General features: G+C 30.1%; 1 long non-coding RNA gene across 1 annotated transcript; it reads right to left on the bottom strand.

Annotated features, from left to right (window-relative positions):
* Positions 1 to 625: 625 nt before the first annotated feature.
* Positions 626 to 8,229, bottom strand: LOC136079894 (uncharacterized). Its single transcript, XR_010638314.1, has 2 exons — positions 8,142 to 8,229; positions 626 to 733 (listed from the first exon to the last, which is right to left on the bottom strand). It is a non-coding gene; the product is annotated as an uncharacterized LOC136079894 (long non-coding RNA).
* Between the last annotated feature and the right edge of the window lie 17,216 nt (positions 8,230 to 25,445).

The following is a 25,445-nucleotide window of genomic DNA, read 5'->3' on the forward strand; positions in this document are numbered from 1 at the left end:
TTACAATGAACAATATTTGTTTATTGACAAGAGATTCAATAGTTTTTTTTATACTTCTTTTTATAGAATTTTAAAAATCAGACAGAAAAAAAAAAAAAAAAATGCTGTATTGTTTGAATAGATGCATAAAGGTCAATTTTTTTAAATCTAAGTACATACAATTAGTCAAAGTGTCATCTTGAATCAAATATGTTTGACAAAGAAAAAAAAAACTATAATTCAATATTTAAATATAATTTTTTTTCTTTCCCCTCCCCTCTATTTAATGTTAAAGACCAATAAAAAAATTAAAAAAATTTTTTGAAAAAATTATTATTACAAATAATAACTTTATTACAAAATCTCATTATTAGGTGTGCGTGTTTATATACATACACACAGAACATAATACTTAAAAATACGAATATATATGTATATGTATATGTATATGTATATGTATATGTATATATATATATATATATATATATATATATATATATATATATATATATGTATAAATTCGTATTTATAAGTATTAGAGTTTTCTATATTCAGATATAAGTTTTTGACTTATTGTTCATTACCAACAGGAAACGATAACTTATCCATTAACTCCCAAAGTTTTGATTCTAATGTTTTGATGATGTTTGCAGCTACAAATAAATGAGTGGAATCAAGATCTTCAATTACGAATTTTTGCCCTAAAACACCTTTTTCGTCCATGTGTAAAAGAAATTGCTTTACAGTTGGATCGCTATAGAAAAATAAAAACAATAAAAGATAAGAAAATTGAAAACAATAGCTAAAAACTAAAATTATTAAATAAGGCGGGTTCAAAATATAATATTAAAAGACTTTTTTTTTAAACACCAAAACTTCGTCACCAAACAGTTTTTAAATTTAACATACATAACTTAAGCAGGTATCAATCGTGCGTATGCATGTAATCATCAATATCAATTGTGTAATAACTCAATATCGTTTAATAAATCAATTGTATAATCACCATCAATTGCATGTATTGTAATCATCTGAGTATATTCGTAACAAAAATTTTTTTATAAACAATATTAAACTTTTCACAGACTATTTTAAAATGTTTCGTAGAGACAGAAAATTGTAAGAACACGGGTTCTAAAGTCCAACAGCTGACCGACATCCACAACTTTAAAAAAAAAGTGTTAATAAGATAAGGGGGCATCCATAAAGTACCTATGCAGTAAAAAAACGCACTTGAGCTCTAACTATGAATGGGTCACGTTCTATTAACTTGAATCATGCCCAAAGTAACCAAAAATATTAGATATAAAAAACCATCCCCACCACCTAACTGTTTCAAATAACTTTTACAAATGTTTGTGGCCTTTGTAATAACTTTCCATCAGTTGAATTTTACCTCTAGCAAAATTCACCAGATTTGCTTGCTCTTTGTGAGATTTCAGTGTTGATGGTCAAGAATTAAGGGTTGCGAATCGAAGGATCTACCCTTTGATTCACATATAGTCACAAAGACACCAATAGCCACATGCTTGGCTTGGGGTTATACTTACGCATTGATTCACTTATTTGTTGAGAAATTAGGTTTGAACCCTTAGATTATTCTTTTATGTGCTCCTGCTTAACACCTCTTCACTCATTACCTTTCTCTTTGTTCTATATCGTTCTTTTCTTTTCTTCTCAAGATTGCATAATTTTAGATGTGATTTCTGACTAAATTGACAATGCGCTTTCTCTTTACCCTTCGACCAATATTGTGCAATAAATGCTCAATATTTGTCGAAGAGAACTTTTCCTCTTATTCTTATGGCCATACTTTTCTTTCCATTTCAGTTTTCATTTTCATTTTATATATAATTTGATTACATACATAATTCATACATGTATAATTTATTTTATTTTCCATTTCATTTCATACATAAACTGAATCTTATGACCATACTTTTCTTTCCATTTCAGTTAAAAAGGTTAACCCATTGTTAGATATTCAAACCACTACAGCTTCTGTTGCTAAAGTCATTTCTCAATTAAACTCTTATACGGCTTGTGTTCTAAACAACATTCCTATCATAGTGGCATCACTGTCATAGTGTTTTCATTCCTGCTGGAAAATGGCATCTGTGGTTCCAATTTTCAAAAGCTCTGGTGAACATTTTAACGCATCCAATTATTGTTAGATCATTCTTCTATCTGTTATTAGGGAAGTCTTTGAGTCTCTGATCAATACATTTTTATAATCCTGTCACGAGTCAAACAACTTATAGATAGACCCATCAATACAGTTTTCCATCTTCTTGCTCTTCAGCCAATTTGCTAACTGCTGTGACTGAAAGATTTTTTTGTACAGTAGATAGAGGCGGTGAGGCAAGGGCTATTGCTTTTGATATATCTAAATATTTTGATAAAGTTTGGCACGCTGGTCTTCTTCATAAGCTTGCTTCATATGCTGTATCTGGGAAAATTTTTGAGACAATCAGATCTTTTCTTTCTAACCGCTTTATTATAGTCATCTTCAAAGACCAACACTCTTTTTCGTTTCCAGTAACTTCTAGGGTACCTTAAGGTTGTATTTATGGTCCTGTTTTGTTTCTTATCTACATTAATAATCTTACTGTCAACCTTACATCTTAACTGACTGTATTTGCTAATGACTTAACTTAATACTCCTGACTTGACAAAAAAATCTTCCCTTTTCTATCACTTAGAATAAGCAGCCGATCTTGAGTCTGATCTCACCTTATTAACAGATTGGAGGTTGCAGTGGATTGTGAATTAAAACTCCAAGAAATCTTAGTTATTTACTGCAAACAACTATTGCAATACTGTCGACATTCCTATATTATTAAACGGCAATCTTCTCACTGAATCCTCTTATTTACGTCTTCTTGGATTATCATTTACTACTGACCTCTCATGAAAACCATATATACAAACGATTGCTAAGTTAGTATCTGCTGAGGTTACTTTACTTTATAGTGTTTGCTATTATCTTACTTCTGATTCCATTCTCTACCTCTACAAATCTCTTATTCGCCATTGTATGGAATACTAATGTCATATTTGGGCTGGTTTTTCTAATAATGTTCTTTCTATTCTTGGCAAAGTCCAAAAACGCATTGTAAACTTAGTTGGACCTGCTCTATCTGCCAAGCTTGACCAATCTCTCCCATCGCCGTAGACTTACATTTTTCTACAGATACCATCATAGTTTCTGCTTTAAGGAGCTATCATCGCTAGCTTAAATTAACCAAAAATCATTCTCACTTGAATGATTTTTTTCTCACGTCATTCAGAAAAGTCACATCTTTTTACTGTATCTAAACCTGCTTGCTCTAAAAAACTTTATTTTTTTTCGTTCCCCCCCCCCCCCCCCAGAATTCAATTCTTTAGAACTCTCACTTTATATATTCCTGAATCATACAACTTACACTTTTCAAGCCTTCTGTCAACTGTTTCCTTGTTCTTTAACTCTATTTTATGTTTTCTAGTAACTTTCAAACTTAATATTGTTTGCTTGCAGACTTGTTGGGAGTAAATTAAAATAAATAAAAAATAAAAACCTTAGAAAATGCAGATTTCATTTTCAATAACAATATTTCCATTTTTAATAATGAGTTTTTAAATCAATTAGCCAATACAGCTATGTTAAAATAATTCCACTTTTTGCTTGTTTAGAAATAAGATATATTAAAGAAGTGATATTATTTCTTTAAGATATGCATAAAAATGTTTGTAAAAAATTTCAAAAGTTACATGAATGATGACTTAAATGCTTTACTTAAATCAATAAATGTTTTAACTTATACATTTCAACAGCTCGTACAGAGAAAGAATCTAAAAGTTTACATACAAATGTAACAATCAGTACATATTTTTCAACTTTTTAGATAAAAGTTATTCTACATAATAACAACATGGTTGAAAACAAATATATTTTATAAACCTGCCATTCCCCACGATCTAAAATATGAAAGCCATCACCCTAAATATAGAAGAGAGAAATACCTTTTACTAAAATATAGCACATTCCTTATTTTGTTTTTAAACCCACAAAAATAGAAATCAGACTTCAAAAACTCAACATTTTTTAGTTTAATGTAATCATGATGCAAATGTAAAAACGAATATCTTGACTACATGGATGAGCACCACAGAAAAGAGAAGAAAACAAAACAAAACTTTTTGTAACTACAAATTTTAAAAACTTTATCAACAGTTTACACGGGATTATGAAATTATCTGTTTGAGAGTGTGTGTACAAGTTCTATTAAAAAAAATAGACATAAAGGTCAGAAGGGAACTTTATTTAGCGGAGAAAATTCCAAATCAACTATATACAATATAATTCAACAGGCAAATAAAAAAATCTGGCTATCGTACAATCTAGGCAAAAAAGCTTTTAAAATGCCTCCGAAAATTATGCCTTAAAACTAATGTTTGATCAGCATGATGGTGTATTCTTTCATAAAGCAGCTAGTATTTTCCTTTTTATGATTTTATGTGCTCATAAAATTGTAAAAATGAAAATAATCAAAAAAGAAAGAAAATAAAGATTCCAGGTTGAATTGAGAATCAAAAACTAACAGCATAGACTAAATGTTGAAGACTTTGTTAAAATTTCAGAAAGCATGGTTGAAATATTGATGATGAGTCTTATTTTACACTTTCTCATTCAACAATGAACGAAATGATAATTTTTATTCAAGTAACATTAAAGAGTGACCTTTTAGTGCTAAATGTTATATATAATCTAAGTATGAACAAAGACTTTTAGTCTATGTAGCATTTTGTCGTGTCAGATAGTTAGACCTACAAAAATCTCGACCTACTAAGCTGTTCTACAAAAAAAACATTTCCTAAAAAGTGTAACTAATTTTCAGATAATCTACTGAGGCCTAAATTGTTTTCAACTAATTATAGTCTTCTATTTTCAATAGATTTATGAGGTTTTCGTTTTTGACTAAAGATTTTCATTTTCAACTGATTTAAGATAAATTAAATTTTAACAGATTATCTGGTCTGCGTTTTTAACGTTGTTTTTTTTAAACTACGAAATTTTTAAAGTGACAATCAATAAGTTTTTCAAGCATTCATTGAACCTTATACCTCTCGATTTTGAAGACATTGCTTCAACCATTGCGCTAAGTCTGATCAAATTTTGCAAAATATACAAAATACATACCGGAAAGGCGTAGTTATATAAAATAAAGGCCTAGTTATATAAAATAAATCTTGGTTCCACTAGTTGCATTCTACCTGATATTGCCAACAAACAGGTTGATCCATTGCTTGACATTCGTATCACTCCAGCTTCTGTATCTAAAGCACATTCCTGCCTAGACTCTTCTACAGCTTGTGGCCCGGACAAAATACCTGTTATTGTCTTGCGGAAGTGTTCTCCGGAGCTGTTGTCTATACTCTCTAAACTATTCAAAAAGTGCTTATCAGAGTCTTGTTTCACAGCCTGCTGGAAAGCGGCATCTGTTATCCCTATTTTCAAAAATTCTGGAGAGCGATCTGATTCGTCTAACTACATTCCCATTAGTCTTCTTCCTATCATAAGCAAGGTTTTTGAACCTTTAATTGACAAACACTTAATTTCTCATCTTGAATCTAACAACTTACTTTCTGACCATCAATATGGATTTCGATCTTCTTGTTCTACAGCTGATTTGCTAACAGTAATAACTGATAGGTTTTATTGTGCATTGGACAGAGGTGGAGAGGTTGAGGCTATTGCTCTTGACGTTTCTAAAGCATTTGATAAAGTTTGGCTTGCTGGACTTCACCATAAGCTTTCTTCTTATGGTATATCTGGTAATATTTTTAAGTTTATTGAGTCCTTTCATTCCAATCGTAGTATAAAAGTTGTCCTCAATGGACAGCACTCTTCTTTATATCCTGTTACTACAGGGGTTCTTCAAGGTTCAATCCTGAGCCCTATACTCTTTTTAATTTACATTAACGATCTTCCAGATATTCTCACATCTAAGGTGGCATTGTTTGCTGATGATACTACCATTTATTCTTGTCCTGATAAGAAACCAACTCTCTCTGATTGCTAGGAGGGGGCATTTTAGCTCGAAAAGGATCTCACTTCGGCTACAGCATGGGGCTCACAGTAGCTGGTGAACTTTAATATAGATAAAACTCAATTTTTTTCAGCCAATCGTTATCGCAATAAGTTAGACCTTCCTTTATTTATGAACGGTAATGTACTCGATGAGTCATCTACTCTTCATCTTCTAGGATTAACTCTTACTTCCGATCTTTCTTGGAAACCATATATCAAATCAGTTGCAAAATTAGCATCTGTCAAGGTTGCATCTCTTTATCAAGCTTGCCACTTTCTTACTTTGGATTCTATTCTCTATCTCTATAAATCTCAAATCCAGCCTTTAACTAAGCCTTATCCTTTTTCTCACTCCTAAGTGCTCCAAAAACTTGTATTCGTCTAGTTTATTTCCTCGAACATCAGTTCATTGGAATTAACTTCCTTCATCTTGCTTTCCTGATTCATATAATTTGCAATCCTTTAAGTCATCCATCAATCATTATCTTGCTCTACAATATTCATCTTCTCTCTTCCAGTAACTTCCAACATTAATTAGTGGTTGCTTGCAGCCTTGTTGGAAGCGAAGCTGTTTAAAAAAAATATATATATATATAAAAGCCTAAATCTTTTTTTAAAACAATCTTTTTATATAAGAACACTATTACCACAATCCATGTGTATTTTCGATTCTTCTCATTATGCTAAATTCATGATTCAAAGGAGAAACTTTTTGTGCCAAAAAAAGATATTTCTGCCATTGTTCGAGAATCTAGGCCAATTAACGATTTATGATTAATTAACTAAAGACTAATAAAAATGGATGGCAAACAAAAAAATTTAAAAAGTTAAAGAGAAGGATAGAATATTGTTTGATAAAAGTTGACCAAAGCCTTATACAGCATTTTTCTGAACCAATAAAATCTAGATTAGATTTTATAAGTAGAAATAAAATAATTGAAAATCAATGAATTTTTTTTAATTAAAAATTAATTGGTTTTTTTTTAAAGCATTTTGTATTTTATAAATATATAATGGTAATAGTGTTGACTATTTAAAGTTATTTCTACTATATATTTGTTAATTAAAGTTTTTTGTCATCTTCAAGAGATGATTTAAAAAGAAAAAGTATTTGCAAAAAGTTCTGCCAAATCCTAGGAAGAGCTAATAAGATCAGATCCATGTAAGAAACAGATAATTCTACTAGGTTTTGTAAAACATTAAAGATTTTCCAAAAGTGTCTCGATTCTAACATCTGAGTTAAAAATTAAAAAAATGAAAATCAATAAGTTGATAACAATGCACCTGAATAAATGAATGAGTCAAATGAAATGAAAGAGTCAAATTAAACACTTTTGCATTAATTTCTTGCAAAAATATGATTAAAGTTGTTTTTGTGGAAAAAAATAAATAAAAGAAATGATAAAGATTAGAAAGCTGCACGCAAAAATTGAACGAGTTTGGTCAATTTAATCAGAAACAACATTGAAAAATTGCAGTCTTAGAAAGAAGGAGTAAAACAAAGATAAAAAAGAAAAGTGATTGAGTGAATAAGTGCTAAGCAAAATCACATTTAAAAAATTGAGAGGACTCAACATAAGTATTATTATAAAAAGTTATTAAGGTATTTATCAATTTAAGTAAATTAAAGCAATTTTTTATATATCTGTTTTTAATTTCCAATAAAATCATCTTGTCTCGATGATGTTAAATGAAAAGTTTTACACATCATTCTACATTTATGAAAATTATCAACTTTTAAAATCATTATTACAAATGATATTTAATACTATAATGTTAGCACCAAATTGTTTTATTAAATAAGAACTATTAACAGTAACAAAAAAACATCCTGTCATTACATTAGTATAGAAGAAATTTATTACCTATAAAATTCATCATTAAAATTTTTAACAGGAACACATTTATTAAATTAAATAACCTTGTTTAAGAGACAAAAAATTATCTTTCTTATTTAAAAAAAGATAAAAGAAATCAATCACTGATTAGTTTTTCATTACAAAGGTGTTTAACATATACAAACCCCTCCCCTCCTTTCCCTAATAAATGTCAAAGAAAGAAAACTTAAAAAAAGATTATAAACAAATATTACCATTCTACAAGGACACCTTTCAAAACATTCACCATGCTGTTTTAAAACTTCTGCTAAATATATATTTAAACATAAAATTAATTTTTATTTGCAATTTAATTGTTTAAATAACTTTATTTAATAACACTCCAAACTTATAAATAAAACTTCATTATTATTTAAACTTACTGTGATATAGTTATATACATATCACCATAAAGTAAAAATTAGAAACCTTCAAAATACTACTTTTGAGATAGTAGGGCTTTTAGTTGCATTGCCCTGAATAAACAGAAAAATCTGCAATAAGAATTTTTTGTGAAACAGGCATAAAAATTTTTCTTAAGATAATCCAATATAAAACCATGTAGAGCTATTAACTTTACAATAAACTGCATACTGATCTCAAAGGTAACTTATCCAAGATTTTCCTTTATCGCTTTTATATATATATATATATATATATATATATATATATATATATATATATATATATATATATATATATATATATATATATATATATATATCCTTATTTCGTAGTCGAAAGATGTAAAGATGGTATTACAGTAAAAAATCTTTTAACAATAATTATGTGACTTCAACAAACAAGCTGTACTTTATATGGTCTGAAAGTCAAAACAAATAAAATAATGCGAAAGTACATTAAGTTTTATAGTTTTTTAAAAACCCACAATAATAATGACTAGAAAGTTTTTAAATTAACAGTGTGTTTATTTTTGTTTTTTTAAAATATATATTTAAAACATGCACATAGTGTTGCTACATCAACTGTTTTATAGCCTGCTGCTACAAGGGAGTGTTGCTACATCAACTATCTTATAGCCTGCTGTTTTATAGCCCACCTCGACTAAGGGTTTATTTTGGACAAGCAATCTATTATTTAGGAAAATTTTTCTTTTCAAGTTTAGCAACATTCCACACACGATTTACAGTAAAAAAACAAAACATTTTATTAAAAAAATATAAATAAAAACACTGTTTATATTATTAAAAACATTCAGAATGTTTTAAAAATATTCAGAATGCTTTTAAAAACATACTGGTCAATTAAATTTGCATTTTTGCAGTTTTTTTAAAAAGTGATTAAATTCCAACTAAATTAATGGTTTTAACTTAATGACAACATGGAAATGTTGGATGAAAGTCAAAAGTAATTGAAAGTGACGTATTTGCTGTCAAAAGAATCATTTTTTACCTTTACTCTCAAATGCAACAATTTATAGAACTATACATATATGTATGTATGTATATATATATATATATATATATATATATATATATATATATATATATATATATATATATATATAATTATATATATATAATTATATATATATAATTATATATATATATATATATATATATATATATATATATATATATATGTTTATTTATGTATAATAATATATATGATAATATTTTATAGATTTGAGTTTAAAAATAATTTTATTTTGATGCTTTCTAGTTACTTCATAGTGCTCAATAAACATTTAAATTGCATTTGCTCATTTTTTATTTTTTCTTAGTAATAAAAGCTCAGAAACTGCAACAAAATTTAATATATGTAACTTTTATGTTGTACATGTTTGAGGCATAACAAGTATTTATATTTTATTATTTTTTTTTCTTCGAAAAAAATAAAATTTACGTAATCGATAAAAAAACGCGATAAGAAATAAGGGAAAAGTTATTAGCGTTAATCGTAGATGATAAACTTTCCAAAGAAACTTGTCTGTATTCAAGAGATAATTTTCTTTAATTTAACTCTCTATACCAATCATATCATATAGGCTCAAAATAAACGCAAACATGAAAATATTCAGGTCAGTTACAAATCTGTAGAGGTACCACTACAAGAGTTTATTTTTGATACTGATCCAAGAATATGTTTAGCTTACTGTAAATTTAACAATAGTACTTGAAAAAATTCAAAATATTTTTTCCTTATCAACCAACCCTTATCAATATTGTTCACCGTGTGATGCATCTCAAATGGAAATAATCAATCTATCTTCAATAGTTCAAAAAAAAACAACAAAATAACATTAGAAGGTAATATCAGATAAGGTGTTTTAACTTTGGATGCTTGGATAAGGTTTTTAGAATTTATGCTCCATATATCATAGCAGATGCCAATTATATAGAGGCAGGCTAGGACTGTAAACAAATTTTTTTTTTTAAGATAAGAAAGATTGAAGTCTGAGCTGAATTTCGAGAAAGGATGGGTGACCAACCAAGAGTAGGTGGGACAGGTACATTAAACGATGGTAACACCTCTAGACAATTTTTTCAGCAATACGATGTTTCAATTAATATATTAAACATGGATGCAAATCTTATTAAAAAATTTCATATTATTTTGGCCACAATGTCATGTAGTTATGACATTAACTCATCAAAGTTAAGAACATTGCAAAGTTAAGAACAAACTGCTTCGCTCTATGAAGACCTGTACCTTTGATATCCTATGACCCATACACTTCATAATATTTTGAATCATAGTTATGAAGCAATAGAATTATTTACTCTTTCAATAGGTATGTTATCTGAACCGATAAGGTTTCTAAGATCTTTTGTGAAACTTTGACAAGAAAATGCAATCGGAAAAAAAAAAAGATTTGGTCCTTTTTCATCGTCTTTTTTTATAATCCAAGTCTTAAATTTGCACTTCTTTATAATTTTTTTATTTTTTTTTATTTACATCTTCGCTTCCAACAAAACTGCAAGCAACCACTATTAGAGTAAAAAGTTACTGGAAGAGAAAAGATGAAGATAATAGAGCATGATAACGAAGCACTTAAGAACAGTTACAGAAAAAGGATAAGATTTAACTCAATGACGAGTCACACGAGAATGAATTTTAGTAGATGGTACGAGAGACGCTAGCTCTTGAGAACAGTACCCATTATAACATTTGTAGAAAAGAGAAAAAGAAGCAACATTACGACGATGTGATAATGGTTGGAGGTTAGCTGCAAGAGCAGGTCCAACTATGATTACAATGCGTTTTTGTACCTTGTCTAAAAGAGAAAGGGCATCATTGGAAGATCCGCCCCAGAGAGGGCAACAGTATTCCATATTAGGAAGGTTTTGAGATTTATAGAAATAAAGAATAGAATACGGAGTAAGAAAGTGTTGAGCATGATAAAGAGATGCAATCTTAGTAAATGCTGATTTTGCAATCGATTGATATATGATTTCCGAGAAAGATTGGAAGTAAGAGTTAATCCTAGTTAATACATTACCGTTCATAAATATAGAAAGATCTAAATTTTTGCGATAACGATTGCCTGAAAAAATTGAGTAATCTGAATTTAAGTTCAACAGCCATTGCCCAAATGCCCCCAAATCAGAGAGCAATCAGAGAGTGTTGGCTTCATATCATGAGAAGAATAAATGGTAGTGTCATAGGCAAACAATGCCACAATAGATGTGAAAATATCTGGAAGATCTTTAATTTAAATTAAAAAGAGTATAGGGTCGAGGATTAAACCTTGAGGAATCCCTGTAGTAACAGGACATAAAGAAGAGTGCTTTCCATCAAGGACAACTTTTATATTCCGATTGGAATGAAGGACTAAATAAACTTAAAAATACTACCATATACACCGTAAGAAGAAAGCTTATGGTGAAGTCCAGTCAGCCAAAATTTATAAAAAGCTTTAAAAATGTCAAAAGCAATAGCCTCATCCTCTCCACCTCTGTCCGATGCACGATAAAACCTATCGGTTATTACTGTAAGCATATCAACAGTAGAACTAGACTCGAAATCCATATCGATGATCAGAAAGTAATTTAATAGATTCAAGATGAGAGATTAAGTGTTTGTCATTTAAAGATTTTTAAATCTTGCTTATGATAGGAAGAAGACTAATGAAACGGTAGTTGGACGAGAAACAAGACTCTAATAAGCACTTGTTAAATAGTTTTGAAAGTATAGATGACAGCTTCGAAGAACACTTCTGCAAGACTACAACAGGTATGTTGTCTGGACCACCAGCTGTAGAAGAGTTTAAGCAGGAATTCGCTTTTGATACAGAAGCTGGAGTGATGCGAATGTCAAACAATGGATCAATCTGTTTGACGGCTATATCCGATAGAACGCAACTAGTGAAATCAAAAGACGATATTGATGAATAGTTCTTAGCAAACAATTCAGCTTTGTCTTAGGTGAGGTAACAAAGTCTGAGCCGTACAAGAGAGGTGGGTTCAACAGATTTTCAACGATTTAACGAGTTCGATTGAAAATTGTAGCAGCACAGTGCGAGGAAAACCATGGAGAAAAGTGAGGCTCAACCTGAAATTGTCGAGAGGAAATAAAAGATTTCATGCCAGCCTGAATCCACGAAATTATGTAAGAAGCACATTTGTCAGCAGAAAGACGAAAGATTTTACTCAAGGGCCATCACAAAGAAAATCACGGAAAATGTCCAAGTCAGCTTTAAGGTAGTTGAAGGAGGTACAATGATTGGTGGGTTCAGATAATGAAGAAGAATGAGATAATAGTTTTAGAGAGATCAAATCGTGACTAGAGTTTTATAGAGATCAAGCACTGACTAGGATCAGAAACAAGACATAGGTCAAGTAGAGAAGGTTAATGATTCGGGTTGTCTGAAAAGCGAGTTGGAAAATTGACTATTTGAGTTAGAGATTGTGAAAGACAAAAAGTGAGGGCCTTAATGTCAGCAGAGACACTGACACTAGAGACAAGCTATTCAGTGTGATGAGCATTAAAGTCACCAGCTACAACTTTATTGGTTGATAAATAAAGAGAGAGGGCTTGGTCAATTTGATCAGAAATAACATCAAAAAAAGTGCAGTCTTATGATGAAGGAGAGCGATATAGAACAAATAGAAAGGCGATAAAAGTGGTGGTAAACGAAAGCACATAAAAGAATGGTCTGTGAATTCAAACCTAGTTTTGAGACAAATCTATGAATTCTTATGAATGTAAATGCTGAGGCCAAGTATTTGACTATTAGAGTTTTTACGAAACAAAGGAAGATAGCTATCAACACTAAGGTCACAAGATGAGACAGCTGAACTTAAATTAGTCTCACGAAGAGCAAGTAGATCTGGTGAACTTTGCAGGAGACTCAACAGCAGAAAAAATAATTCGAAGACCACGAATATTAGTGAATGATAGGTTTAGAGAACTTGGTGATGACGATGGTTTTTTGTGTTTTATAGTTTATAGTACTTTATTCTTTTTTTAATTTTTTAAAGAATTTGACTCAAAGCTTAGATAGTACTCAGCACCTTATTTAATCATTTAGAAAGAAGATCGTTTATAGTTTTTTAAATATTTAACAAACGGTTATATAACTTTATACTGGGACTAAATTTATCTTTGTACTAATTTTTGAATACATTTGTAATCTCGATCAATTAAGTCTTGTCCAACATGGTCCAACTAAAACTAGTCGGTGTCAATATCAATATGATAATTTATATAATACTTCATATTAAAAAGAACATATTAATTATTTTAATTAAGATTAATTAATTTACCATTACGGATTAGTAACTTTTTAAAACTAGTGTTTTAAGATCTATCAAATGAAGAATTGTTAAATTGTGCACATGGGCAGACCAAAAATGCAAATGAAAGTCTTAATGCATTGGTTTAGTCTTGTCGCCCTAAAAACGTATTTACTTGTAAATAGGGTTTCTGAAAAACAGTGGTTTTCAAAAAACAGCTGTTTGCTGTTCCTAATTTTTCAAAAAACAGCTGTTAACAGCTGTTTTACTGTTTTTTAAAAAATACAAAGAAAATAGTAAATTTATATACTTTTTATTTAAATACTATATTGCATGACTTTTCTTACATGGTTTGTTATAAAAATGATTAAGGAACACAAGTGCATTTAGTGATTTGTCCGATAATTGTGATCGAATTTTTGTACAGTAATTTGCGCATACTGAAAAAACACGCTCAACGTCAGTCGACGTTGGTTTAATTGAAAGTAATGCATTGTAAAGCATTTGTAGATGCTCTGTTCGTTTGCCTGTATTTTTGAAAAGGACAAATTCACTTTTTAACCATTTGAATTTATCTTGCCCCAATATTTTTGATGACTTTTCTTTTTGAAGAAGCATGTTAAGTTCATTTTGAAGCGATAAACTTTCTTGCTCGGCATCGTTAGACTCTGTGACTGTCATTTCATCATCATTTTCCTCGTTATTGATTCCAAAGAGGCGAGATGCAAGTTTTCCAGCAAAAATAAAAGTGTTTTTTGACGGTGTCGTGGAAGGATCGTTCAAGCTTCGCAAGAGATTCATTATATCGCTTGTCCAGCGCTCATCAATTCGGCGTTTTAATTCTCGTACAATGTTTTACTTATTTCGTTGTTCATCATTGAAAGCTTTTTTAACATAAATTCGATGATTGTATCAGCAGTCTCTAATGTTGCGTCTTCTCGACTTAAATTCTCCGCTGCAAGTTTTACAGGATCTAAAGCTCTGAGCAAATTTTTAAGCGCACCAAAATCCAAGAAATCGATTAGATGAAGTGAGTTAAAGTCAAATAATGTTGCTCGAATAGAATTTTCTGTTTGTATAAGTGACTCAAGCATTGTTGGAATTGAGTTCCATCTAGTTTTAACGTCGAGATGAAGTTCTTTCTCATGCCCTAACTCATTTTTGACGTGAATTTGAAACGCATGGTTTTTGACAGATGATTTTTTTATAAATTTAACAAGTTCTCGTGATTTCTTAAGAAGGTCCTTGTAATCAGTTTCGACATCATAAAAATTTTCCTCGAGGAATTGAAGGTCACCATTCTCGTCAAATTCATCTGTTTCTGATACATCATCGCTATCAATGTATTCCAAATCATCGACTAGATTATTTTTCTTATAGAGTGTATCGCAAACGGCAAGATGAATTCCGTGATTTAGACAAAATTGCCCCTCTATCTTAGCATGACGAATAAATTTTTTGTTTACAGAGGCACCATCCAAAGTAGCAGCAACAATATCGGTTTTCATTGATAAACCAAAACTTAAAAAATGCTTTTTCATAATTTCTATCATATCCATAGCTGAGCATGAGCCTAATATGCGAACAAGTCCTGTCTTAAAAGTCAGCTTATTAACATTATTGTGAAGATTCACTCCGAAGTATCGCCGTCCTCGTATGCTTGTCCACTCGTCAACCGAGAAGCTAAACTTTGCATTTTTCTGCAGCAATTCTTTGATATTGCCAATCATTTTTTGTTTCTTATCATCATAATCATCGTGAATTAATTTCATGACGTCGCTCTCGTTTCTTGGCAACTTAAAATCGTCTCGTGATATGGATAAACGGATATATTTGTTGTTTGTGATGGCATGTATTGAAATATTGTCAGTGGCCAAGTCACTTACTATCTCCTTAAGTGTCATTTTTTTATAAAAAATATCAGGGATCATCATTGTTCTCTTTTCAGTTACAGCTTGTTGACTGGATTCAGCTGTATCAGGTGGTTTATCAAACGTAATACCATGTGAAATCAAGTGCCTCTTTAATGTGGTCCTTGAATTACCAGAACACTTAATAACTTTGTTGCAACGTTTGCATTGACCTTCGAGATCTTTTGTTTTTGCATTCTTGCGTTTAATTGCAAAATCCCAAACAGAAGACATAGCTGAAATCTAAATAAGTATTAAATAGTGCAAGATATTTAAACTTAATTCGTAATATAGCTTACTTTTTGTTAAATAATTATTTGTTATAATAAGTTATTATTTTAACTTAAATTGTGACAAAATCACTTTCTTCAAAGCGAAGGGAAAAGCCACGCAATTTTTTTTAAAAAAAGTAGTTACTGGTATGGAATTTTTTTTTTTTCAAATCACTTTAACTTTAGAAAAGTAAAATGTAATCGCGGTAACATATCAAAATTTAAAAAAAAAAACAGTAAAAAACAGTTACAAAAAAACAGCTGTTTGCTGTTCTTAGTTTTTGGCGAAAAAACAGCTGTTTTACTGTTACTGTTAAACAGCTGACAGAAACCCTACTTGTAAACAAACATTTGAAATAAGTAATAATTCAGCAATTTTACACTACAATGATGGTACTGAAGGTGTTAAAAATGTTTTGTATTAAATCGGACCATCAGGCGTTGTTACAAACTCTAAAACTTATATGAACAAAATATTTCATGTGTAAAGAGGATGGAGATAAAGTCAGCTGAAAAAGTAAAAAATAGAAGGAAAAGTCTCAGAGAAATAGAAATAAGATACTCAAAATGAAACATCATTTTATGTATCAGGAGGGTTTTAAACATAGTTTATATATATTTATAAATATATTACAAGATTCTTTTGCGTTTTATTTAACTTTGATTTTTTGCAAGATTTTGTAACTTCAAAACCAAATAACTTAGGTTAGAAAAATTCAATTTATATGAAATTTTCACAGTATCTTCAGTATACATATAAAATTCATTTGAACTAATACTTATAATAGTTAAATATATTTATTTCATATTATTTGTTTTTTATTCTTAATTTTTTTAGTGCATACATATTATTTATACATATTATTTTTTAGTGCATACATATTAAATGATGAATATTTTTTTATTCTATTACGATTAAATATGTCATTTTAGTTGAAATGAATTATGTATTGTTGAAGAACAAACCTACAAAAATTTATTGCGATTCGTTGATTATATTTTGTGATATTGTGTTTTGAAATTTCCTTTTTAGATGGCTTATTTTTTTATATAAGTATGGATATACATATATACAGTGGCGTAGCTAGCATGAGTAACACCCGGGGCGGACATTGATGGTGTCACCCCTTGAAAACGGTTAAAAATTAAAATTATGTAAAAGAAAAAAAAAATAAGCTTGAAGTATTATTTTAATTTCACAATTGAAATAAACATTACAAAAAGTATTCCTTTACTATTTATAACCACATTGAGTAATTGTTTGTAAAACCACATAGAGTAATTGTTTGTAAAACCACATAGAGTAATTGTTTGTAAAACCACATAGAGTAATTCTTTGTATAACCACATAGAGTAATTGTTTGTAAAACCACATAGAGTAATTGTTTGTAAAACCATATCGAGTAATTGTTTGTAAAACCACATCGAGTAATTGTTTGTAAAACCACATAGAGTAATTGTTTGTAAAACCACATAGAGTAATTGTTTGTAAAACCACATAAAGTAATTGTTTTGCATAACCACATAGAGTAACTGTTTGTAAAACCACATCGAGTAATTGTTTGTAAAACCACATAGAGTAATTGTTTGTAAAACCACATCGAGTAATTGTTTGTAAAACCACATAGAGTAATTGTTTGTAAAATAAATAAAAAGTTATTAAGAAAAAAAAATGAACAATATATCTTCAATACTTTAAGCAAAACATATATGAAGAACTATCTTCAATACTTTAAGCAAAACATATATGAAGAACTTCGACATACTCATACATATATGAAGAACTTCGACATATTCGGAAAAAGTTAAAATTTTGTTAATTAACATTAAAATATCAGCTATTTAAAAGTTTCCCTTCATGGTCTTCAAAGCTGCAAACCTGTCTATCACACCATCAAAATCAATATTTTTCACCATATCACTTTCAATTGGATAATATAACCAGATCAGAAAGTCTCGACTGTCCCATGGTTGACCGTAAATAGCTCTTTGTAGGTATCAGTTTTGAAAAGCTGCTCTCACATGAAACCATAGACACACAGATTGTTAGAAATAACTGTATACTTAGTGATAGTATTGGGAGAGATTCAAGAAAATCCCAGTCAACTATCAATTGAGGCGTTGCGAACGAAAGGGGCACACCAACCAATTTTCGAAAATCCGTTTTCTTTAACCATTTTTTACTTTAGTCTGTCATCTACAATATAACACAAGATCAACGTATCAGTGGGCCTCTTTCTGACTGAAAATCCCTTGTTATTTACACGTGATAAAATCTGAAGAAACACACTTTATAACGAGTAAAACGTTAGTCCGAAAGAGGGGTCTGAAAAAAACCACCAACAACCACAGAGGGAGAGGAGGTGTAAACTCTTCTACCACGTGGTAGGAAAAAGTGTAATTTCGCGCGCTTACTAAAAACTTGATTTTGGTTGGTGTTCCCTTTTGCAAATTTCAGTCTAACGGGTGATGCGGAGGTTATCGGACAAATCCTAATTTCATTATTTGAGCATAATAATTAGTTTTTGTGGTTTTATGCGTAGGCATAAACGTTCTATAAAATATAAACTTTATTATTTGAAATACAATTATTTAAAATGAGGTTAAATGCAGCTGAACGAGAATTTTTTCGAAAGCGACTAAAAACGTTTTTTGTAAATAAACCTAATATTAAAAAAAAAAAAATCGTAAATCATTTTGAAAAGGAAGGATTTGCTCGAAGTACAATATATGATAACCTAAAAAGACATGAAACTGTTCTATCGTTTTTTGATAAAAAGCACCCTGGTCGTCCGACATCCTGGACTAGAGAAAAGAAAGCTGAATTAACGAGACTTGTCAACAATCGAAAAGGGGTCAGTCAGAGAAAAATAGGTATTAAATTTGGTGTAAATCAATCGACAATTGGTCGTCAGTTAAAAAAAAATGAATATTAGATATAGAAAACGTGAAAAGACTCCAAAATACACTATAGAACAACAAATAAAGGCAAAGAAAAGAAGCAGAAAACTAGTTAACCAACTCTATAACACAAAATCGCTTCTAGTGATCGATGACGAAAAATACTTTTGTTTTGCAGGGGACAACATGCCTGGAAATTCTGGATACTACACAAACAACAAAAAGACATGCCCAGAAAGTGTTCGTTTTATAGGAAAAGAGAAATTTCTAAAAAAATTGTTAATGTGGATAGCCATATTTGACCGTGGTATGTCCGAGCCATTGTTTCGCACTTCCAAGGCTGTAGCGATCAGTTCATCAATCTATATTAATGAATGTTTAGAAAAACGACTTCTTCCATTTATTCAAAAGTATCATGGAGACTTTAACTATTTATTTTGGCCAGATTTAGCAAGTTCTCATTATTCTAAAGATTCTCTAAATTGGATGGACCAATATGTCTATTACGTTGATAAAGAATCTAATCCCCCAAATGTGCCTCAAGCACGACCAATTGAAAATTTTTGGGGACATTTGGCACAGAAGGTTTACGAGGGAGATTGGCAAGCTTCAACAGAGCAAGTTTTGATTGATCGCATTAAACTAAAACTACAAGAAATTGATTTAAACTTTTTACAGTCGCATATGAAAGGCATCAGAGCAAAACTGAGATCAATTGCAGATGGTGGTGTTTTTTCATATAAAGAATAGTATATTTTTATTAAAACATTTGTTTTTTTATTTTTATTAAAAGTTTGTTTTTTTATTTATAAATAAGTTATTGATGTTTTTATTTTGTGCGATAACTTCCGCATCACCCGTTAGAAACTTCAAACTCGATTTACTCAAAACTTGATTTTGGTTGGTGTGCCCCTTTCGTTTGCAACACCTCAATTTTAAAATATCAAATATTGACCAGTCTTTAGCTTTGTGGATATCAACATCTGAATGCCGTCATGGCTCATCATAGAAAGTTGTCAATTTTGGAACTGACACCCTCAACTCTTCTTCAGTTGCTAATAGAAGACTCTTGGCTTGAACAGTCTCAAACATATTTGCTACTTCCTTGATCGCTATTGATCTGGTCTGCAGTTCAGAAATAAAACAATCAATACACTCTAGCACCACCCTATTGTTTTCTTCTTGCATAGTGAGTTCAGCATCTCTGAGTTGTTTCACTGTCATTCTTTTCTTAAACCTTAACCTTCTTTCTACTGTTATTCCAAATTGGTCTGATTTTAAAAGTGCCTCTTCAATCGCATGCTCCACTAAATGACTGCGTTTCTCCTGCAGAAAAAGTCTTAATCCTTCTAACTTGGTCACTACTTTGTCAAGAGTTAAGCCTTTAGTCTGCAGGTACTGCTCTGTCAAATTAACTTCCTCAAGTACAGAAGCCCAAAAGTAAAGGTAGCACAGAAACGTGAAATCACAGACAGCAGGTAAAAGACCTTGTGCTGCACCTCTTGTTTCCACATTTTCATGAAGATCACATAGAGCTTCCATTGCCGCCACACATTCATCAAACTTATCTTTTACCGGTTTAACAGTAGCATAATGTGCACTCCAGCGCGTTGTTGATAGCCTTTTAACCGACATTGCAGTGTGTTCAATTAAAACATCCCATCGATGGGTGGAAACAGCAAAGAAGGAATACATTCTCTTAAGAGTTCCAAAAATTATAACACATAAAGTATTTTTAGAAAAATTGTGTTGACCACACAAGTTAAGCGAATGGTCTACGCATCCGTTAAAAATAGCTTTTCTATTCTTTCTTTTCAGAATGGCTCGAACACCTCCATGAAGTCCAGACATTGTGGCAGCATTATCATAACCTTGCACGCTGCCCATAATTATGTCAAGTTCATCATTTTCTAAATTGTTTAAAATGTCTAAACAGAGGTCATCAGCTTTTTTACCCTTTAAAGGAAAAAATCCTAGAAACTCTTCTCACACTTCAACTTTCCCGTTGTGGATTTTCACATATCTGATCACCTCAGACATCTGGCCAGTGTGTGATATGTCAGGTGTGGTGTCAAACATGATTCAAAAATACCTTGCAGCCTTTTTATCATTTAAAAGAACTTCCTTCACATGATTTGCAAGAACAGTTATAAATTCATTCTGAGTTTCTGGTGAAAGATAATATACAGTCACAGATGCTTTTACTGTTGCAGATGTACTTTGCTTTAATATCATTAAGTGTTATTTCAACACAGGGTAATATTTAGAAAGCATCTTAACCATCTCAAGAAATTTTACTTTATTCAAAGAAGATGCATCTTCCTTATGACCACGAAATGCTCGGTTTTGCTTAGCAAGAAACAATGTGATATCAAGCAACCTGTGATAAATATCCCTCCGTTTTTTTTTTTTCCCTGTTCATTACAGCAACACAGTTGGCATCAATTGTTTTGCAAAGCTTAAGGCTTGCTGCCAATTTTTTCCATTTTTCAAGGCAATATAGATGGTCATCTGATATTTAATGATTATGTAGTTTTGGGCTCAGCTTCTACCACTGCTGAAACCCAGTGACAAATTTTGAGGTTTGTTCTGTTACATTAACAATAAAGAGTCTGCAGCAAAAACAGTATAATTTCTCACTGATGAGTGAGTAAACAATCCATGACCGCAGTACTTTCTCACCATTTGACATCTTCTTGTAGAACCATTCCTTAGACAGATGGCGCACATCTCATTTAGCCTTTGCACCTTGTCTTGTCACAATACTGAAAGGCCCATCCTTGTTCTAAAAATAACCACTTCCTCTTTTGATAATTTCATTTCTAAAATGATCTCTAACATGTGCTTTCCAGAAAGAAGCATCAGATAAAATGTTCAGTTTTTTCTCATCTACTTGACTCAGCACATTTACAGTATCATGACAGGAATCATTTTCAGCATTTCTGTTTCAAAGTCATTCACTGCTACTTCATTGTGTATTTCTGCATCAATCTAGTGATAGTAGTTCTCGTCCGTTTCTGGCTTTAATTGTTTTTTTAAAGATTGCGTGCTGTCAGGATTTGTGGAATCTATATAAATTGCAGACTGTGGAAGAAGATCATTTGATAAAACTTAGCCATCAATTGGTCTCCTGACATATTGAAGCATGAATTCAGTTATTGATTTTAGTGATTCACATCATTTCTTCTTAGCTTTTTGCTGCTCGCATCCACTAGACCTCTTTCATTTGCGCACTCCATGTGACATGATGGAATATTCTAATTATATATATATATATATATATATATATATATATATATATATATATATATATATATATATATATATATATATATATATATATATATATATATATGTATAATAAATAAGGAACTTGAAAAAATATAACTAAAAAAAAGATATAACATATAGTTAACAAAAATATAGCATAACTTGATACTTGTTGGTAAGGAAAATTTTAAAAGCAATGCGAAAATAATTACTTTCTGTTTATTTGTTGATTGTATCATGTCCCTGTTTATGTAGGTGAGCTTCATAAATAAGAAGTAAATTCTCATTTGAGAGTTTTAACATTGGAAATCATTTAAAAAAAGGTTCATTTTTATGGCAATTGAAAACATGCTAATCAAATTTATCTGAACCAATACCTGTTCTGCATGTGTAGATGTGTAGATTAATTCTTAACCTTAGGTTATTAGTTTTACCAATGTATGTTGTTTTTTCATCTCATTCAGTACATGATAGAAAATAAATAATATTTTTTGAATTACATGATATTAAAGTTTTAATGTACCATAATTTACTAGATGATGTGGTAAAATGGTTAACAAACTGAAGATACATTGTACATAACTTACAACGTTTTGATACGCATTTTAAAACCTTGCATTCATCGTTAATAAAAACTGGTTTCTTATTAAAACTTGATGTACTAATGTGTCTTAAAATACTTTTTGGTTGGCGTTGTGATAGTACAATAGAAGTGTTTTCAAAAACTGATTTTAATTTATTGTCTAAAACAGATAGTTTCAAAATACCATGTAGAGTAGTTAACAAATTTTCAAAATTAATATTTGCAAAATTTGGAGTTACAAAAGGTATAATTTTGATCTTTTCTCTTTTTTGAGGTGCTGGTCCCTGTAGTCGAGCTTTAAAGATTCCATTATTAAAGATTTTTACTGGGTAATTGCATCAAACTAAAAATTGTTTTAGTTGTTGAAGTCTGATTTCCATTTTTATTGGATTAGATACAAAACAAATGCTCCGTTTAGCTTATGTAAAAAGGATATTTTCCTTTGTGTGTTTAGGGTGATGGCTTTTGTAATTTAGATCATGGGAGTTTGTAAGTTTATAAGAATTGAGACACTTTAACAGCAAATTAATATTACTTAATTTTAATAAAGCGACAAAACCATCATCCATGTATCTTTTGAAATTGTTTTGAATATTCTCGCATTCAATTTTATTGAAGAAATTTGGTAAAACTTCAGGAAATAATTTCACTTCTTCAAGATATCCTATTACTAAACAAGCATATAGTGGAGCCATTTTTCTTCCCATAGCTGTTCCAATTAGTTGATTGAAAAACTCATTATTGAAAGTAAAATTATTGTTCTTTAAAATAAAATTCAGGCTTTCTAAAATAAAAGCTTCCAAAAATCTGATAGGTATATCATCACGTAATTTACTTATCCAAAATTTGATTGCTTCTAAACCTAGTTCGTGAGAAATACTAGTATAAAGATTAGAAATATCAACACTGTATAAAGTAGTATTTCGGTACTCCATATTGTTAAGTAGTACTCTAATGAAATGCCAATCATCTTTGATATATCTTGTTAATTTTGGTACAAGAGAAGAGAAGATTTTTTCAACGAGTTCACTATAGTCTCAAAGACCAATTTTTTTTGGCTAAACATTTATATATGTACATATATATATATATATATATATATATATATATATATATATATATATATATATATATATATATATATATATATATATATATATATATATATATATATATATATATATATATATATATATATATATATATATATATATATATAAATATGTATATATAAATATATATATATATATATATATATATATATATATATATATATATATATATATATATATATATATATATTATATAATATATATATGTATATGTATAATATATGTTATTGTTATTTATTGTCAAGTGTAGAATGAACCAGTTATTGTTTTATTTATTACTTATTATTAGTGCTGAGGTTTTTTTTTCTTCATACCTTTTGGTACTTATTAGCCTCACTAGTGGTACTATTTGAACCTTCTTGTGGGTAATTAGAACCTACTATTTGAAACTTCTTGTGGGTAATTAGTTTTTATTAGTGTGCTCTTTATTTTAATATTTACATCTTGAAATCATGATTGTTTGTTTTATTTTCATCAATGGTTGTTTCTATCTAAAAATAAACTTTTTCCTACATTTAGTTTTATTTTTATTAATTTTTTTCCTTATCGGGTACTATTTAGCCCCCTTTCCCCTAAGTTTAATTAGATTTTTATTTATATTTTACTTATGTTAAAACATAAAAGATAAAAATATATACTTAACACTACATGTAATGTATTTTACAAAATATTATTTAATGAAAACTCAGTTATTTTATCTTTAGTTAAAAAAAAAAGCGTCTGAAGGACTGCAACAAATAATTAGAATTTGGGAAGTGAAGTGTAAAAAGAAGTATAACGTAAAAAGAAAGCTAAACTGGCTGGTTTGCGCACACCATACAAATAAACTTCCTCTGCGTCGTCTGATGACAACTCTTGATGGAGAGACTCTAAGCAGCAACAAATGGAGAGGCAGTATTGGAAAATTATTGAACGATGTAACTGCTCTGGAAAATAGTCCATCTATTCAAAAAAATGATGTCGGAAAAAGTTTATCATAATTCTAAAGGATGAAGTAATCAAAAGTTTATTCTCCGATTAGTTTTATGGGTATAAAATAGGCTTTGTCATTAGAAGTGAAAACATACCCGCAGACTTGGCTTTACCTGAAATTCAACTAGTTAATAATTCCAGATGGTTGACAACTGCCAACAGATATTGCAGAGTTTGGGTCGCAAAAAATGAGTTGGAAGACGAGAATTTAAAAAACCTTAAATTATCAAACAAGTTCGTTTTGGGAGTTTACACGCTTATGTGGTTTTAAACTAAAGTCAAACACAGGTTTACTGAAGGACCAAGAAACTTTCTTTACCAGCTTAGCCTTCTGAAACATTAATCAAGTGAAATAGTTGCAACTGTTTTGCCAACAGTTCGACGTTCAGCGTGGTATGCTTTCTCTGAGTCCGTCATTCAGACCATGCTCTGCTCAGAGAATGTAAAGGAAAGAAAGAACTGTATAAAATTAATTGTGAAATTTCAGAAACCCCGGTGATAAAAAACTTCCAACTGTAATAAAGATGTGAGAACTAGAATAACTCCAGAAATAAAACCTGATGCAACAACACCTGTACAGCTAGTCGACTGGACTTTCTCCTATGAACCTATTCTTACTTGTGATTTGACAACAGAAGAATTTGAAACACCAAGACTCTCAGAATTCTTAATTTCAAATTGTGGTTCCTATTTATTTAACAAAATAGTTTTACGAAACGAATCGCTAATAAATTGAAAAAACGGACACTCTCTGAAAATAAAGCTAAAATCTACAAAAGAAGAGACCAGGGCAAATTGGC

This window comes from Hydra vulgaris, chromosome 04 (genome assembly GCF_038396675.1).
Source record: "Hydra vulgaris chromosome 04, alternate assembly HydraT2T_AEP".
Taxonomy (NCBI): Eukaryota; Metazoa; Cnidaria; class Hydrozoa; order Anthoathecata; family Hydridae; genus Hydra; species Hydra vulgaris.